Source organism: Jaculus jaculus, chromosome 19 (assembly GCF_020740685.1).
Source record: "Jaculus jaculus isolate mJacJac1 chromosome 19, mJacJac1.mat.Y.cur, whole genome shotgun sequence".
NCBI classification, from domain to species: Eukaryota; Metazoa; Chordata; class Mammalia; order Rodentia; family Dipodidae; genus Jaculus; species Jaculus jaculus.
Window position 1 is genome coordinate 27,340,083 of NC_059120.1, and position 20,939 is coordinate 27,361,021.

Here is a 20,939-nt window from a genome sequence, read left to right on the forward strand (position 1 = left end):
AAATAAAATATACATACAAAACCTAAAACAAAAACAAAACCCTTACTCAAAGGATGTCTAAAATATTTTCACATTTTTTCCTTACCCATATCATTCATGGATAAGAAGGCTTTTCAGTCCTCTTTATGATTTACACAAAGATGTTCTCATCAGAGGGAAAAACACAAAAGTCACACTAGGGAAATCTGGTGTGAAACTTTCCAAACCTTGCTCTCTGTGTCAGATAGCTGCAGGTTCACTGAGATGAACTGTCAGACCAGACACAGTTATGGAGGAAGGGATATTTATTGAAGCTTACAGATCCAGGGGAAGTTCCATAATGGCAGAAGAAACTGGCCTGCCTCACAGGACCAAGCAGAGAGAGAGAGAAGCACAATCCAAAAAGTCAAAAGCCACATAGCACACTTCAGGAACTCCAGCTAGGCATACTTTGCATATTTTTACATTGAAATCTGAAACCCACCACCACACCTTAAGATCCACCCAGTGACACTGCCTCCAGCTAGGTGGCTGCAGAAGCAAGCTACAAACAATAAAGAACAGAATATATTGGTGGCCATCTATTCAAACCATCACACCGTCCACACTACAGTTTCCAGCTTTTAGGAAAATAATGTGTCCCTTGTAACAACATCAGAAAGAATATCTCTTCTCTTGAACACAAGGATACCTAAAGGTGACATCAAGATGATAATAATTCATATCTAAGATTGGTCCAGCTTAACCACACTCAGTGGATCTTTATTTAATCCAACATATTTCCCCACTACTAACATTAATGAGGTGTTTACTCTTTGAGCATATTAAGGAAAGGCAAGAATTGCCTAGATTCTTATGTGTATGTGTAATAACTTCATATTTCCTCTACCTCAGACATAAATGAGCTAGAATATTACCTTAACATATTTGGATCCTTCAAAGGAAAACAAGGATATGTCCAGGTTGAAATTTCAAGAGAGATGGGGGGAAAGTTCTGCTGCCACTTTTCACAATCTCCTCTCAGGAAACTCCAGTTGGGGTCTTGTACAGTTTAAGTACTGACTCCTCCCTGGTTATGCCTGTGCTCAATGTAGAGGAGAAAGTGCTAAGGGACAAAGGGAAACAAAAAGACAATTGTAACTTAGTGTCATGTAGTAAAGCAAAGAGGTACCAGGGTGCAGGGCAGGTGCCTTGGGGTCACTCAGCAGAAAATAAAACATGTGAAAATTCCTATTCCTATTACAAGGATGAGAAAAATCTTTATAGCAATATATGTGTAGAATTTTGGATGCATGTTTGTGTGTATGCATGTGGAGGTCAGATATTGACATCAGATATTTTCTCAATTGCACTTCAGTTTTTATTCTTTGGAACAGGTCTACAGCTCACCTATTCTGTAGGACTAGCCAAAGAATTCCATGTCTTTTCCTCTTCACTGCTGAGATTTTAAGTCCATGACAAATACCTGTGATTCCCCATAAGTTCTGAGGATCTGAACTCAGGTACCCATGCTTAAACAGCAAGGACTTGCCTGCTAAGCTCTCTCCTCAGCCTTATATGTAGATACTTTTAAAGATAAGTAATCTATTCACATTGAAATATAGCTGTTCATGTAAGGAAACAAATTATAACAAGAATATTAAACGTTATTTTTATGTATGATTGAAATTTAGTAGAGGGGACTGAAGAGATGGTTCAGTGATTAAAGGCACTTATTTGCTAGTGAGGTTCAGATCCCCAGTACCCATATAAAGCCAGATTCAGAAGTGACACGTGTCTGGAGTTTGCAGCAGCAAAAGGCCCTGGCATGCCCATTCCCTCTCTCTCTCCCTCGCGCCTCTCTTTCTCTCTCTTTCACTCATATTTAAGAATAGTATAGGCTCTATTAATATTACTAAACTTCTTAGTTTAAGCCTTTTATTGATAAAATAGAAACCTGGGACTGGGAGGTGGCTCAGTAGATAAAGCACTTGCTGTACAAGCAGAAGCACCAGAACTCAACATCCCAGCACCCATATCAAGGCTGGGCGGGTATAGTGGCCTCTCTGTAATTTCAACATGTGGTAGGCAGAAAATAGGATTTCTGTGGCAAGTTGGCTAACTAGGTTAGTTGATACAGCAAGTTCTGAGTTCAAGTGAGAGATACACCCTCAGTAGGTAGGGAGTAAGTGACAAACACACCCAGCATAAACCTGTGACCTCCACGTGCACTCACACATACGTGCAGCCACATGCATACAAGCACATTCAGAGGACCACACACACACACACACACACACACACACACACACACACACACACACGTCCATGTCCTCTATACTCCTGCAACGAAAATCTATAAAAATAGAAATCTTTTCATGATGAACATGTTTCTATGGTTATGAAAAATTTTCAGTTGTTTTATTATTAAAAGTTTACGTGATTTCAAAATGGTTTTATCCAATATGGAAATAAATACTTTATTTCATATTTCAAACAAAAACTACAACCATCATGATGTCAATGTATACACACTTTACTTGGGTTATAATTCTGGTCAATTCCCAAGATTATCATAATATAGTCTCTGAAACTCTTACAATCCATGAGGTAACATTCTATTTTATAAATATGTAATGATAAAATAAGAATAACAAACATGACAATATTAAAGTACTACTAATAATAATTTAAATATACAATATTATTTTCCCTATTAACTGTCATTACTTTGAAGCCTATACTGGCATATATAGCAGTGAAAAATATATAGTATAGTTTCAAATAAGAAAATATCACTGCCAATACATGATTTTTTCATACTGTAAAGGTGATAATTAATAAAAATAATAGGGGAACTTCATTATCTTCTGTTAATCTGGACACTAAGGATACTTACAAATATATCAGATAAGCTACTCATCTCACTGAATGTTTTTCTATTGGAAAATATTAGTTAAAATATTTCAGCTGGTGGCACATGTCTTTAATCCCACCACTCAGGAGGCTGAGGTAGGAGAATTACTATGAGTCCCAGGCCATCCTGAGAATATGTAGTGAATTCCAGGTCAACCTGGACTAGAGTTAGATCCTATCTCAAAAAAAAAAAAAAAAAAAGAAAGAAAGAAAGAAAATTCACATGTAACATTTTTAGCATTGTTTTACAATTAACAAATCAATTAGACAGAATTTCTAAGTTTTTCATTTCAAATAGGGTAAATTTTGAGAGCGAGAACCAGATTGTTTAATTTTTCTAAAGCTACATGTGGTGGCACACACATAGAATCCCAAGAAAGAAAGACTGAGGCCAGGTTTCCTGGATGCTGTTCTTTCTCTATAACATCTACTGAGCACCCGCTACATGATCAGGAAGCGCAGAAATGCTGAAGGGAAATGACAATATAAAAAAGTTTTAGTGCCAAGAATAAATAGTCAGTAGTATATAAATCAGCATCTTTTTTTTTTTTTTTTTTTTTGAGGTAGGGTCTCACTCTAGCCCAGGTTGACCTGGAATTCACTATGTAGTCTCAGGGTGGCCTCAAACTCACGGAGATCCTCCTACCTCTGCCTCCCAAGTGCTGGGATTAAAGGCGTGCGCCACTACGCCCGGCATAAATCAGCATCTTTGAGGTTATATAAAATAACATATACTGATAAATAATGAGAAATACACAAAGCAGTTAAGGTATTAGCTTTGGGAATTAGGTAGATGAGTAATATTAATTAATTTCTGTACATAGTCCTTTAAGTAGCTACATGATTTGGGCAAATGTTATCCAAAGGCCCATATGCTAACAGTTTGGTCACCAGACTGTGGTAATATTATGAAGTGGTAGGAAGATTTGCAAGTCCTGCCAAGTGGGACTAAGTCAGGCCATTGGGAACATGCTTTTGAAACTAATATTTTGGGAAAATTAAAAATAAAATTAGCAATTCTAATGAGGAGGCTATATGGGAAGAAGGCCAAACTATTGGAAATTGGATAAAGTAAAACTTTACTTGGATAGTTAAATTGTTAGATTAATGTACAAAGCAGACTTAAGTATATGAAATTTCTCTCAGCAAAGTCTCGGTGAATGTCAGGCATAGATTACAAAGTGAGTTGGAAGAGGCAGATTAGCAGTTTACCCTCCACTACCCAGTGTAAATTCATTAGGGTAGTGCCCTTTAATCTAGGAAATTGCTCTCCATAAACTAAACTTTTTCAATAAGTACTCTTGTAATTTATCTAATATGTCCCTCTTCCAGAAACTCAACCAGTACTTCCACTTCAGAATTACCTAGGCAGGCAAAGGAAGTCGTACATATAGGCAAATGATAGTACTACTACTTTCAGAAAATTAACTCTATCATTTATCTACCAATCTCTACACATGAATCTTTTGGAAATTTGGTTTGTCTTGTTTCATTATAGCATCTAATAATCCCAGAGAAACTGATAAAGCACATTTTTTGGAGCTGCAAGTCTAATGGACAATTCTAGACCATGATGGATTAATTAAGTTATTAATATCTCTGTAGGATTTCTGATATCTGGACTTCTCTTGCATAGCCAAACAATTCATTTTAAGATGAACAATATGGGAACATTTATCTTAAGGTTCCCATACTAACCAAAGTAGTAAGTCTGGAATCTATCAAAATTATCACTTTCTCTGACTATTCTGACTGATACATAACTTCAACATTTCATGTGCTGCCAGAGATGAAGGCTGGAATGCTATAGGCTGTGAACAACAGATTGTCATTATTGGAATTAAAGGACAGTGTTTATGTATATTAGCTGAAAATTCTTACTTTTATAGAACAGGAATTGTGACTCAAGATGAAAAAAAAATTGTTTTCACACAAGTTCCATTCCTTGAGATCAAGCTTTCAATTTGTTAATGTGAAAAGGAAGATGCAATCTGCATGCAATTCATAATGACTACTGATCATATTGACAACTCTCCTTTCACTTAGCAAATTTCAAGTGCAGTTTGATGTTGGGCAATAATAAAATTTGAGTGACTACATGCCATATTTCCAAATTATAAAACAACCTCTTTAAATGTTATAGTCCATTCAGTAGGCCAAGGCAAAAGTTCTAATGTGAGTTTGAGGTCATATTTGGATATAGAGTGAGTCCATATCTCTATAAATAAAAGTTAATACCAATATATTCAATTTATGTTTATTTATTTGCAAGAAGAGAGAGAGAAAGAGAAGAGAGAACATACTAGGGCCTCTAACCATTGCAAATGAATTCCAGAAACATGTGCCAGTTTGTACATCTGGCTTTATGTAGGTATTGGGGAATCAAATCTGATTATTAGGCTTTGCAAGCAAGCACCTTCACTACTGAACCATTTCTCCAGTCCCATATATCTTCATTTCAACATCTGCTCTGGTCAAGAAAAATCATGGTATATTTGTCAATATTGTTTAAATTTATATTGTAAGAAAACAACAAAGATATTGAGATAAAATTTTAAAGAATAAATATTAAACTAAAAGAAAAATTCACATTTTGGGTTTTGTCTATTAATTATTAGTTTTAAAAGACCATTAGTAAAGCCGGGCGTGGTGGCGCACACCTTTATTCTCAGCACTCAGGAGGCAGAGGTAGGAGGATCACCATGAGTTCAAGGCCTCCCTGAGACTACATAGTTAATTCCAGGTCAGCTTGGACCAGAGTGAGACCCTACCTCAAAAAATAAAATAAAATTTTAAAAGGCCATTAGTGTCTATTATCCTATACATTTCAATGAAATAAGTGAAGTCACTGACAAGTAGGAATCTTTGTTTCATTTCAGCTATCAAACTCATCTTTTTCTAAATGAGCTGATATTCTAAATATATATGAAGCACAACTGAGAGGTATTATGTAATATTTTAGATACATTTTAGTACATGTATGAGTAAATAATGGATAATATTTAATTTATAAGTAGACTTCTAATGAACATCTACTTTAAAAAGTTTTACCTAATATTTATTTATTTATTTGTAGCAGAGATAAAGTGACAGTGTGTGTGTGTCAGAGAAAAAGAGAGAGAGAGAGAGAGAGAGGGAGGGAGAGGGAGAGGCTGAGTGAGTATGGATACAGTAAGGTCTCTTGCCACTGCAACAAATTCCAGATGCATGTGTCACTTTGTGCATCTTGCTTTATGTGGGTACTGGGGAATTGAATTTGGGTTGGCAGGCTTTATAAGCAAGTGCCTTAACTGTTGATACAACTCTTTAGCCCAAACATCAACTTTTAAAATTGAACTGGAAATTCCAATATATTATCCAGTCTAGACATCATTAAAAAGGAGAAAATACATACACAACTTATTTGTTCCATTGTTAGTCATAGCTTTAAGATTAAAAATGATGTTGATATGCATAGGTTCAATAGATTGTTATATTTCGTGCACCAAAACTTGTTTTTTAAATTTATTGTTATAGAAAAAAATCAAGCGGACAATTTATTAAATATATATTTTAGTGTTTACAATGATATCTTTAAAAGATATTCAACTTTTTACAAACAAACAATAACTATGGAGTATTAGGTAAATCTATACATATATTTACATATACACACTTATATATGTCTACACTCATATGTATAATACATTACACAGCAGATCAAATTTCCAGAAAGCAGGAGGAAAGGAAGAAGTGGGGGCTTTTTGTTGTTGTTTTGTTTTTGTTTTTAATTTTACAAGGTAGATTTTCATTCTAGTCCAGGCTGACCTGGAATTCATTATGTAGTCTCAGGTTGGCCTCAAACTCACAGCTATCCTCCTAGCTCTGCTTCACAAGTGCTGGGACTAAAGACATGTACCACCATGCCTGGCTTAGGAAGTTTTCAAGATACTTCTATGAGAAGGGAGAATATGATAAGTAAAAAGATGTACACTATGAACCAATATCAACTACTGAAGATGTATGTTATGGATGTATACCAACTACTAAAGATATATATCTATATATCTATATATATCTTTATATATATGTAAACATATGTGTGTGTGTGTGTGTGTGTGTGTGTGTATGATACTTTTATAAACTGGTGAAACAAATATAGCTAATATGAATAATTGCCATATAATGAAATAATGGAAACATAATGTAACAAGTGATACATAAAATAGGGAAAGGAGGCTAAATGGAATAAAGAACAGATGAAGAACTGGGTATGGTGGTACTCAACTGTAATCTCAGCAGTTAGAAGGCTGAGACAAGATGGTCATAGAGGTAGTCTAAGATATATGTAGGGACCTGTCTCAACAAAGCAAAACCAAAACAAGACAACAGAAACCAAGATGTAATAACACGATATCTTCTAAAGAAGCCCTGTAACAAGACACAACTATCTCCAATACACATTGATATGCAGGGTGTAGACATTGTAAGTCTAACGTAAATATTGATGAACTGGGAAAAGGTCACAATCAATCTACATGTACAAAGAAGATATTCAGTTTTATTTATTTATTTATTTATTTGAGAGCAACAGGCACAGAGAGAAAGACAGATAGAGGGAGAGAGAGAAAATGGGCGCGCCAGAGCTTCCAGCCTCTGCAAACGAACTCCAGACGCGTGCTCCCCCTTGTGCATCTGGCTAACGTAGGACTTGGGGAACCGAGCCTCGAACCGGGGTCCTTAGGCTTCACAGGCAAGTGCTTAACCACCAAGCCATCTCTTCCAGCCCAGATACTCAGTTTTAGTATAAATTCACATTGTTGAAAAATAGGTGGAAAAATAATAGAAGTAGCTTGTGAGTGACTTCAGGACTGAGACAACTGAGGGAATTTACCTAATAAAGAAAACAAAAGAAAAAATAAAAAGAAAACAATCAAGCATCAGAAAACACCAAAAGTAACCCATGGCCCTTTAAAATCCAAGAGAAACTGGAGGGCTAAGTGATCCTGCTCCCTAGACAGTCAGGAAGACATGAAAACTCTTTTACAAGATTTAAATGAAGTGGTGGTTTGTCTTAGTGTACCAATTATTTTCTCCAGTAGTAATTCAGGGAAGAAATGAGTTTAATTCAGTTTCCAGTTCCACACTGTAGTGTACAGCCTGCTGCAGAAGAATCAGGAACAGGAAACTGGTATCATACCCTCACTTCATCTGGGATGATGTAAAGAGAGCACTGTACGTATAGATGGGATATAACAGGGCTGCCCTCAGTGACACATTTCCTTCAACAAACAAGGCTACCAACTGGAAAGTGAGTTTTCAAACACATAATTAATAGTGGCATTTTACATTCAAACCATCACACCCAGCCATAGCATAAACTGACAGTTCTTATGAGCCTAAAATCGTGTGTTTGGTGTGAGTGACTCCTACAAGACAAACCAGTACTAAAAAGACAGTTTTACCACTGTCTGTCACTCATAGGCTCACATATTGGCACCATGGTAAAATGGGACGTACTACTTGAGGATGAGCTACTTTGACAGTCATGACCCATTCTCTGGAGACACCCAAGTCACAACCAGTGGGTGAACAATGGATTCAGGAGGCAGTCACAAGTCAGAAGGCTGGATTCAGAAAAGCGTGCAAGCTCAGGCAACAAGACGCTGTAGCAATGAGTGGTTCCAGTCTCCTTGGTGAGGATCAAGATAAAGGAAAAGGACAGAGGGCAGCTGAACTTCTTCTACTACATCACTGAAGTGCCTTTTTCTCAGGACTGCAAATGGGGATGATTTTAGAGATTGGGATCCCTGAGCCCCAGGAGAGCAGGCTGCTATAGCTCTGCAGCTTCCTCATTGTAGTGCGGATTTCCACCTATGGGACTGAGATCACTAACAGGTCCAGGGGCCACTCCTTGCAGCCTCCTCCCTCCCACAAGGTGTTCATTACTGAGCAGGGCTAGAAAACACTGAGATGGGTCCTCCAGGAGCAGATCATAGTACCACACCTGTCTCACACTCCAACATAGTGAGGAGACACATCTTCACATCTCCTTTAGCTAAGGTCAGGCATAGAAACTAGAGAGCCTGAGAAGTGAGTAAGACCTGTTAGTACAATAGTCTATATAGTTAATAGGTGTCAGAAGCAGCTCCTGGTTTGCAAGGAAGGGAAACCCCTGAAATCATATAGTACTATTGATAGTGAGCTTAATCTGTCTGATGGCACGGTCTGAATAGGATGGAAACAGAAGTCTCTATCTTAACTTCTTCCTAGAAGGCTCCACTTTTAGAGAATTCAGAAATAACTGCTCAAATACACCTTAAAGCAGTAGCTGTAGGAAACAATGTAGTCAGCACACATGCCCAACAGTCCTGTGATTGGATCTGAGTCTCATTCCACTCCACAGGAGGAAATGCATGTCTGCTACTGAAAACCAGGATTAAAGCACAAAGTTATGGAGAATGTAGACCCTAGGAAAGAACCTATTATTTCTGTATTGCTAAAAGAAAAGGATATGTTGTCTATCTGTCTCCTAAATACTTATCTTTTTAAATACAGATCAGTTTTGTTCTCAGCTCTAGTCAGGAAAGCTTCTTTCATTATTCATTTTATTTTTAATTTGGTAGTTGGAGGTTGTCAATGCCAAGAGTTATAGCTAGTCAAATACTGAAAACAAGTGATGGATGAATGTTCAGCTCTAAATGAGACATACATCATTCCTTCTATGGATCAGGGAACATCATGAAATTTGGGAAAGAAACGATGTTAAGAACTGTAGGGTGGGGCAGAACACTATTGAACTCTGGAGACTGGTTATAAATAGGAGTTGGGCTTGCAAGGCCACATTCCTCCTTAATAAGATAGGGGCAGTTAGTGGTTGCCAGAGAGGGGGAGTCATTCTCGTCTGTGGCACAGCCACTGGTCAGTGATGGGAATAAGGAGTACAGTGAAATTGAGGGAGGTTTGGGAGGGTAATGTGGGACATATGCAATCAAAATTAACATTAAAAAAAGTCCAAGACAAAATAGAGAGACAATGTGAACATTTTTTGCAAGACAATTCCACATGACTTACACCAATAACACATAAAGACGTGAATAGTTAAATTTTATATCTGCTCAGTAATTTGGCCAAAGAGTTATGTAGTTATATTGTGAAAATACTTGCAGTTAATATAAATCACACTGATTGACTTTAAGTAAATAAGAATAGCCTCAATAAGATGGCTTAACTTCCTTCATTTAAGGGAGACCTTATGAGTGAAGCCAGGTGTATTCCAAATTAAGGAATTCTTCTAGACTGTGATGTAAGTAACGTATCTGTGTTTTCAGATTACTAATCTGCTTTATGTGGTTTGGATTTGTGAAAATTCATATTGTTGTGATTTTAAAAATAAAAATTACCTCTTTTTGTGTCTCTCTGTCTTTATCTACCTTATGTTCCATACATTTATAATATTAGTTATAATATAATTTACTTCTATTATATATAACGTATGTACTCACAATTCCTAAACACAGAGAATATTGACTAACACAAATGGAATATAACTGCCCAGTGTGAGCTGTGCAATCATTGTCTTTCAAAATTCATAGCACAGAAAAGGAGAAAATGTGTCTTAACTTTGGATACTCCTAGGTCAGTTGATCAAGGTCATCACCACGGACAGTTTGTGTGTATTCCTGATATAATAGGGGAAATGGTATGGCCTTCTGTGGTCTTTCCCCACAAAACTCATACCTCAATTTTAATCCTGAGAAAAATGTCTTGAAAATTCAGCTGGGGGAAATTATACAAAATAACTGACAAATATTCCTGAAAAACATCAAGGTTATTTGAAACAAGGAGAAATGAAAAATGGTCCAAAGGAAACTTAAGAGGATATGGCAATCAAATGTAATGTGATTTCCTGGATATGATAACAGCAAAGAAAAGAAGACATTAGGGAAAACCGGGGTCATAAGAATAAAATATTACCAGTGATAATTTGTCAGTATTGGTTTATTAACTGCAATGAGAGAACTAATCCTATGGAAGTAAGGACGTAGCTCAGACAATAAAACGCTTGCCATACATGTGTAAGGACCTGAATTTGGACTCCTAGTTTCCACATAAATGCCAGATGGCCATGGTGGTCCAGCATTTGTGAGGCAGAGACATGATCTCTGCGATAAACTAGCTAGCTTGACTAGTCAAGTAGGCAAGTTCCAAGTTAAAGTAAGGGAGCCTATCTCAATTAAAAAAAAAAAAAGGTTTAGAGCAGTTGAGGAAGACATTTGTCATCTACCCCTGGCTTTCTTACACAAACACACACCCACACGCACACAGACACACAAAGGTTCACATCATAGACATCCAAAGAACTAAGCATATTCCAAAAGTTAATAATAGAAGAAAGGATGGCAATTGTCCATATATAGTATGTTGTGAATTATTTTCTGCAAAGTAACTTCTAAAATATAAATATATTTAGACAGTATTTGTTTACTGTAAACTATGAATTAATACAATCTATATACCAATAAGGGAAGCACTAGGTGGGGCTGTGGAGATGGTTCAACGGATAAAGAAATGCTTGCTCTATAAGCATGAAAATCAAAGAACCTGATTATTTAAACAGCAAAACATAGTTATCATCATTCCTTCCAGAAAAAGTTCTGATATTTTTGCCCAATTTATGTGTTTCTAAATAGCCTCTTCTGTTATCCATAACCCTGATGGATTTTAAGCACTTAGTAGAAATACCACACCTTTTCTAAGTTATAAACACATTGCACACTAATACACATGCTATAGATTTGTGAGGAATGTTGGTTTAAAGAATATTTCAGGTGAAAGCATAGTATCTCCATCTTGAAATTCTTGGTTTGAGTATTTTTTTCATTGAATATAGTTATGAGTATAGTTTCATTGAGACCATTACCTCATCATTTGTTTGTTCATTGCTCCCTATATTTTCCTGCTGTTAAGTGGAGTTTTGCATTTTTATTGCCAGTTTTGACTTTTTACCCAATATTCTTCCAAGAACTATAGTATGCATGCTTAAATAAATAGAGCATGTTTTGAATATATTATTCTAGTTACACACACACACACACACACACACACACACACACACACACATATATATATATATATATATATATATATATTACATATTCCATTTTCTCTCATCCATTGGATTGCAGTTTTTATACATTTTATTTTACCATACATTATGAAGTCCATAATAAAGTGCCTTGGCTTTGAATATTTATTTTCTTGGTAATAAGAGGAAAAAAAATTAAAAATACTGACAATATTGACCTATATGTTTACTACTTTTATGATATGCATTTTTACTACAGATCTGGATTTCCATATCATATCCATTCCAATCAGTATTAAGAAATTTTCTTCAGTGTTTCCTGTAGCACAGCTCTGTGGAGGAAAATTCTGTCAGGTTTTGTTTATCTGTAAATGTCTTTATTCCTTTTGCATAGTTGAAGTAAACTTTAACTGGATGTAGAAATCTTATTTCTTTGTAGCAGACAGATTCAGGTTCGCTGAGATGAACTTTCAGACCAGACACAGGTATGGAGGAAGGAGTATTTAATGAAGCTTACAGATCCAGGGGAAGTTCTATAATAGCAGAAGAAATTCTCCTGCCTTCACAGGCCCAAGCAGAGAGACAAAAGCCCAAGCCTAAAAAGCCAAAAAACCACATAGCACAGCACCCTTCAGGAACTCCAGCTAGGTACACTTTTCATATCTTTAGATTGAAATCTGAAACCCACCACCACACCTGAAGATCCAACCAGTGACACTGCCTCCAGCCAGGTGGCTGCAGATGCAAACTAGAAACAAATAAACAACTGAATATATTGGGGGCATCTATTCTATTCAAACCACCACACTTGTCATGCTTTAAAAGTACCGCTGATATCTATTAGGCTTCATTATTTTTGATGAACAGTAAACTGTTAGATTTTATTATTCTCTCATATCATGACTTTCTCCTTTTCTGGCTCTTTTGTGATTTTCTCTTTGTCTGGATTATTTATCACTTGACAAAGCTACAATATGGAAATGTGGTTGTCATTTAATTTCTCCACCTTTGTGTTCACTGAATTTCTTGGATTTGTCCAATTATCTATTTCACCATATTTATGAGACCTTTGGAAATTCTTCAAATATTTTTTTTCATTACTTTTGATTTTTTTCTCAAATTTGTACTGTGGCATATTTTCCTGCAGGTTACTGAAATTCTGTTCACTTGTTTTCCATCTTTGTGACCATAATTTTCAAACTGAGTTATATTCTTTGATTGGTCTTAAAGATCACTATTACTTTCATGATGTCCAGTTAAATGTTAATCCTGTCTAATGGGATTGTTTTTTTTTTTTTTTTTCAGATTTTATCCTTTCAACTATTATTTAAACTTTTTTTCATGGTTTCAATTTCTTGATTTTATTACTTAGATTTTTTAAATTATTGGCATGTAAACATGCATGTTTGTGTGTGTGTGTGTGCACATGTGCATGTGTGCCAGTGCATGTGCACATGCACAGCAGGGCCTCTTGCCACTGGATATGAATGTGATACTTGTATTTATATGGGTGGCTGGGAGTTGAACCTGTAATGGGTTTTGTAAACAAATTAGTTATTTATTTCTCTGTCCATCTTTTTTTAAGAACTTGGACATACTTCCAATATCAGTATTCAAGTCATCATTTATGAATTTTAAATGTCTCAATAAACTTTTGGGTCTCTTGATCTAGTTTTAGTTCTACACAGCCACTGTACATGGGGGGGAGGGTCTCCGCCTACTGCAATTGTGGTTTTAATGCTATTAGAGGTAGTGAAAGTAGAAGCAATAATAATAGTATGCTTTGAGTTGCCTCAATGTCATCAGAAGGGAAATTAGGGAATGAACAAAATTTAAAAACAAAACTAACAATGTTTGTTTTTATATAATTCCTTTTGATGGGAATATAGGCCTTTGAATCTACCATAGAACGGATTTCTTCAATCTTATTTTCTTCGAAGACTGCATATACAGGAAGTTTATAAATGCACCCTTACTCCCCACCTGTCCTTTTGGCAGGTCCTCAGGCTTCCATCCATCCCTCTGTAGCCCACAGTGGGCAATTGTTACTGAAATTACGAACTTACTAATGCAAGCTAGCATCCATTCTGAGTTGAGCAATGTTTGTGCCCAGGATGGAACCTCTTCTTGTGCATTTCAGGATGTGTCATGCTGCATTTGCTGATTCGCAATAGAATGCTTCCAAAATCCTTTGGTTTGGGGCTGGAGACATGGCTTAGCGGTTAAATGCTTTAAGCTTAAGGACCCCGGTTCAAGGCTCAGTTCCCCAGGTCCCACGTTAGGGGGTGCACGCCTCTGGAGTTCATTTGCAGTGGCTGGAAGCCCTGGCTTGCCCATTCTCTCTCTCTCCCTCTATCTGTCTTTCTCACTGTCTGTCACTCTCAAATAAATAAATAAAAAATGAACAAAAAAAATTAAAAAAAAAAACAAAAATCCTTTGGTTTTGAGGGCTGGATAGATGGCTTAGTGGTTAAGCTCTGGCCTGTGAAGTCCAAGGAACCAGGTTTGAGGCTTGATTCTCCAGGACCCACGTTAGCCAGAAGCACAAGGGGGCACATGCATCTGGAGTTCGTTTGCAGTGGTTGGAGGCCCTGGCGCGCCCATTCTCTCTCTATCTATCTGCCTCTTTCTTTCTCTGTCACTCTCAAATAAATAAAAATAAACAATTTTTTTAAATCCTTTGGTTTTGAATAATAATAAATTTGTGGAAGTGGGAAATTTTATTAAGTAGCACCAAACTCTATAGGTCTCAACTTTTCATTTTTCACCAGCAAAACACTACCAAAATTGGAATGAAGAAACATTCTATTCTTCATTTTCACAGGATGTTAAGATGTTGAAGGAGATAGATAAATGGTAACTTTCAAATAAATGATTATTATAAGTGGTTAAGGTACAAAGTGTTTTTTGCTATCTTTTTTAAAAATGATGGAAAAAATAACAACTACAGGGTGTACATTCATCAAGATTTTAAAATGTTGGAAATTGTAGAAACTAATGTCATTTTAGTTAATCTTTCTGGATATTCTTTTCAATAATTGCTGCCTGAAAAATATTCCAAATAAAAATTTCAAGTAAGAACATACAAGTATTCATTAGATACCTACCTGGAGGAGTAAGTACAAAGGAATATTTTCAATGACTACACATTAGGAAATGTTAATTTTGTTTTCTTTGCTTCCCTGTAAGGAACTCGCACTACTGAACAAACATTAAATGCTATTTATCTTTGTACTTAAGCACTAACTATAAATTAAAAAACACATACATCTAGTCTGACTGATAGATCTTATGGGTTCATTTTGAATATAAACTCCACATTAAAAGATACATGCTTTTCTTGATGCCTTGTGGTACTTAGTACTCCATGTTAAGTCAGCTACTATGCAAATAATTTCAGTGGAGATAGAAGTATTCCATGCTTTTATCATTCTTGGTATGGTTCCTTTATTCAAAACCAAACCTTTGTTAGCATTTACATGCATAATAATACGTAGAATACTTAATCTTTTGACTGTTCTATTACTCATGCTTTGTAAAAACTCCCTTTATATTTTGGAAGATAGCAGCCAACAACTAAGTCTTTACTTAGAAATTTATTAGCACAACTTTTCCTATCAAACTTCATAAAACTTGCCTGGCCTTGGGATTTTCATGTGATAGATTTAGATTTCACCTCTATATCTACTAAAGACTGGTTCACAGTTATCATTGAGGATTGTATAAAGACTTGATCAATATTGGACACATACCCAGCACACAGTATGATATGTAATAAAGGATGATATTGACAGAAATGGTCACTACTTTCTCATAACTATCAAAAAGATCTGGAATCTCTTCATTATGTAACATGGCCCATATTTATAATAAGATTGGGTAATTGGTAGTTTTTATTTATGTGAAGGGAATTTCTTAATGTTTCCAACTCTGATCATTGTAAACATCTATTTGTCATAAACATAATATGGAAGTAGTTAACCTTTCAAGTTTAAGATAGATGCAATATTTAACATTCCAATTTGGGGTTCAATTTTTAAAATATTGTTTTTTTAAAAAGACATGTATTTGCATAGGCAAGGTTGTCATTCATTATATAACATTTAATAGCACTATTTTGAATAAGAAACTCAGGTCAATCAATTCTTCACAAACCTGAAGAAACCAAACCAGCGTTTCCAAATGCAATTTATTTTTCTTTGTTAATAACATACTTTGTATGGACACATCACCTATTGATGCCATCTATTCCCTCCTCCATTCCCCAATTCCTCTGGAGGCCCTCAGTGGAGTTGCTGGTATTTCCCATGGGACTATTGGTTATGTGTTGCCAGAGCAGCAGTCAGTTACTGGGGAGGGAGCAGTGCTTCTGGGTATGATGTCCCAACCTGTGACTCTTACCATCTTTCTGCCAACTCTTCAGCAAAATTCCCTGAGCCTTGCAATTTCTTATTAACACTGATTTATATTGTTATAAATACAGATGGGAAAATTATGTTTTGCTCAACTAAATAAACCAAAACTATGTCCACAAATTTCTTGAGAAATATTGTTGACTTGATGCAATATTTGAATTTCTTTGGTAGAAGATGCCAAAATACAAACGTTTTTGCACTTACTTAGAAGCTGATTTTACTAAAAAGCACTCACTCCTCCCTAGGCCCACAAGGTAACTAAGAGCAGGACTAAGGTGTCACAGTCTACATTCATTATGTGTCTGTCTTCTTGACTTTTCCTTAGACTATTGATACTCTTTGTATAGGAATATTCAAGAAGAATCCATCAAAAAATTTAACAGTGATACCTAATGTTTCTAATGTCCCTTCAAGTTTGAAGGCACTGAGGCAAGAGTCATTGTCCTAAATTTCACTCATATTTCATTCTAGGAATAACAAATGCCTACAGACATACAACCCCTAATAAAGTATCATACAAAGCTTCTGCTTTATAAAAACAAACAAAAATTCAGATCAATTTTTCCATGCATGTATGTGTGGTGTACATGTATATATGTGTATGTATGTGTTTGTATTTGTGTGAGCACATGTGTGAGGTCAGAAGTCATTGTCCAACGTTTTCAATTATCACTCACAGAAAATAAATATTTTAGGTGTTATTAGGGATATATAGGTAGTATAATCTCTTTACATGTAAAGAAGCAAACATACCAGAAGAGGCATATGCTGTATCTTGCCTTTAGAGATGCAGGTTGCTGTATTTCTAAAACTGGGTATTGTTTTTTCACCCTTCCAATGGACTATCTACAGCCTGAGATTATCTTTATAAAATGCAACTTTCTTATTTTGTATTTGTTGTTATCTTTCGCCATTCTTAAGGAACAGTCAGTTATTTCAAAATAAATAATCTGTTAAAAACATGAGTACTAAAATCCATATACTTATTAAATTAAGTGCATAGTACAATTTCTTATATGTACAACACATTTTGACTTCTTTATGCTATCTGATTCCTTACTGGCATGCAAGATGCATATTTTAGATCAAATACATTTTTCCAGAAAGATCCCATACTTAAAAGTAAGTTTAAACAAAGCATAATGACCCAGTTCTAAAATATCTTATTTCTTTGCCAGTAGAAATGTATTTTCCAAAGATCAATTCAAGACAGCTTGAGATAATATCATGAAAAAAAAATCATAAAAGGAATTCAGAAGAACTCACTGTTTAAAAATTATGATTGTGTGTCTTATTATACTTATTTACATTTGAAAAATATGTATATAGCTAGATGGTAAAGATTTCTCCCTGCAAAAGCCAAGGAATTTTGCAACCATACTACCCCTCTGTGCAGACAGTTTTCTGCCTGCTTGTCTACTGACAGTGCTATTCATAAAATGTCAGGCTTCTTTTCCCATAGCTTCAAGAGGAAATGATAAATTTGGTTAGAGACAGAGATCATGGGTGTTCGCTATTCAGCCATTCTTAGTGAAAACTGGCATGAACTGTAGGTTCAGTGAGAGACCCTGTCTCAAGGAAGTAAGGTGGAAGAGCAATAGAGGACACCAGATGTTCTTCTCTGACCTCCCCATGTGTGAGCATGGGTTGCTCACTTGCACAAAATGCATATATCATGTCTTTTACATTTCTGTCTTGTTTTAAAACTTTAGCTTTTTTTTTGCATGCATATGTTTGGTTTGCATGTAATTACTATAACATACATGTTAAATTTCCATAATGTAAAATTCTTTCTTCCTTCCCTCCTTTCTTCCTTCCTGCCTTATTTTTGTTTTTCTGAACAATTTTGTGAGCTTTGACAGATATATTCAGTCATATATCCACTATCTCAGCTCCATTTCATCCATCAGCTTTGCTTGGGCTACCAAATTCTTGACCCACCCATGATCACTCAACATCTAAGTCTTCTCCATCCTGGTAGTTATCCTCTTAATAAAGTTTTGAAGTGGAATAATAAAATATGTAAACATTAAGCCTGATTGTTTTCTTTAGCATACATGTTGTTATATGCCAGTAACTAAATTTGTATTGCTGCCTAGTATTTTATTGTATGGACATACCAGAGTTCAGTTTACCATTAATTTACTGTAAAATATATACATTTTTCCAGGTTGAGATGACCATATAAATACAGTGCTTGTTAACATTTTTGAGCAGGTTTATGTAAACATGTTTTTCATTTCTCTAAAACACCAAAGAAATACATATTTTCTAACAAGTCCTACAAAGTACTTCCCAAGATTATTGTGGTGGTTTGAATGTAAATGTCTCCCAGAGTCTTATATTTTTGATGAAGTCTCCAGCTGGTGGAGCTTTGGGAAGCAGAGCCCTGCTGCAGTAGATATATTGCTAGGTGGATCATGGGGCTAAGAATCTAACCATACTGTGTGCTCAGAGCCAGTGTGTGCTTGCTGCTTTCCCTGTGGATGTGCGATGTGATGACATCACAGCTTCCCCCATCATTATGAAGCTTTCCCTGCAAATGGTAAGCCTAAGATAAATACTGTCTTCCATAAATTGCTTCTGGTCACAAGTTTAGCCCCAGCAATGGAAGTTAACTGCTATTTCTCAAATTGGAATGTAAGCGAATTCCTGTCATTCTTCATCCTATTATTATTTGATATTGTCTTTTGTCATTATTATAATTTATAGCCATTACAATTGGAGTGTGATAGTACCTCATTTTGATGTTGATTTGTAGTTTCTCAATTTTTAATGATTTCAATTGGGGTAAGTATACATTCAAGTCATTTGAAAATTATTAATTTCATATTATCTTTGGCTGAAGGGATTGAATTTGAGGCCTTGTTATGCTAGTACATTTTTACTAGTGTTTCAAAAGTATTTTTATATATCCATATGTAAGTTGCCTTCTGAATACATAGTTTGTAAATATTTGCTCCCAGTCTGCAGCTGCTTATTGTATAGACTCATGGTCAATTATGTTGTACATAAATCTTCAGTAAAGGTTCTGTGGCTTTTTTGTGTTTGTTATTGTGGCTTTTTGTTTGTTTGTTTCTTCTTGCCTTGCTATACACTGTACACACTGGATGCTGGCTTAGAATTTCCATGTAGCTCAATGTGACCTGAAACTTATCATTCTTCTGCATTTGCTTTCCAAGTATTGGAATTACATTGTATTGCATCACTCCAATTAAATTCAGGTAATGCATTTTGGACAAGGACACCCCAGAAATTATCCTGTTCTGTGTTTGGTTCTGGCCTTCATATCAGATGATACATGCTGTAGCTGTCTCTTTATGGTGATGTTTTGTTTTTTAAAATCTGCTTCCTTGATCAGAGGCTGATATTTGTAGAACAATATCTATCTTTACAAAAATGGTCATGCTAATTTTATCTGTTAATACATCAGTCACCAGCAGATGTTTTAAGATATATTTTCACAAAGTTATAGCACCATATTATTGATTCATTTTTCCTGTATTATATATTCAGTAATGGCATGATGATTTTTGCGTTTATTTTGTCTTCTATAATTATGCTAATAATAGTCAAAATTTAATGTTTCCATACTCACCCCTTTAAGAACTTCTTTATAGGTATTTTTTCTGTATTTTGGTATTTTCAAATATTTTAGACTATTTTTAAAGTGTACTTTATTTTAAATATTCATATACTTAAACTTGTTTCTTCCACCTCTTTTTTTCTTCCATGCTAGGGTTTTTCTTATGAATTTTCATTTTCTATTCATATTTAAAATTAATAATTTAAAAAAAATTCCTGGTGCTGGAGACAAGGTTCAGCTGTTAAAGGCACTTACAAAGACTGGTGGCCAGAGTTCAATTCCCTAGTACCCACATAAAGCCAGATGCACAAAATGGCAAATGCATGTGGAGTTTCATTTGCAGTGGCAAAAGGCCCTGGCATAACCATTTTCTTTCTACAGTTCTCTCTCCCTGTCTCAAATGAATACCTTTAAAAAGTTCCTTTTTTATATATTCTGATAGTTTTCATGGCAGATATGTCTCTACTGTCTTAGAAGGGAGATTGTAACCTTAATACTTTTACATGCACATTTATATGCAAATGTTTCCCATAAATCCCAAATTCCATATTTTTCTTTCCTTTAAAATACAACACAAAGATCTAAGTGAATTCTTACCCCCCTCTGAAAATCTATTTCAATTCCACATGTATACACATGTACTCAAAGAGAAAGCTATCTACAGCAAAGGTGTTATAACTATAAAAAATGTTTAATGAGAACTTATTTTAAGATCAATGCTTAATTGCAGTTTGAATTATGCTTTTATTTATCTACTCATTCTTTTTTTTTGCTATTTCAGAGTACAATTTTCTTTGGTTTTATATAATCTTTAACAGCTCTAGATTGATATAACTCAGTGCACTATGCAGTTAAACATTGTTCTAAGTCCTAAAGCTATCTCGGTCAGTTTGGGTGAATGACTGCTTCCAGATAAGAATTGACTTGATTTTTGTACCTGCACTTAATCATACAATTATGGACTTTCTAAGAGTTCCCAAGGTATGAAAAAGTTTTA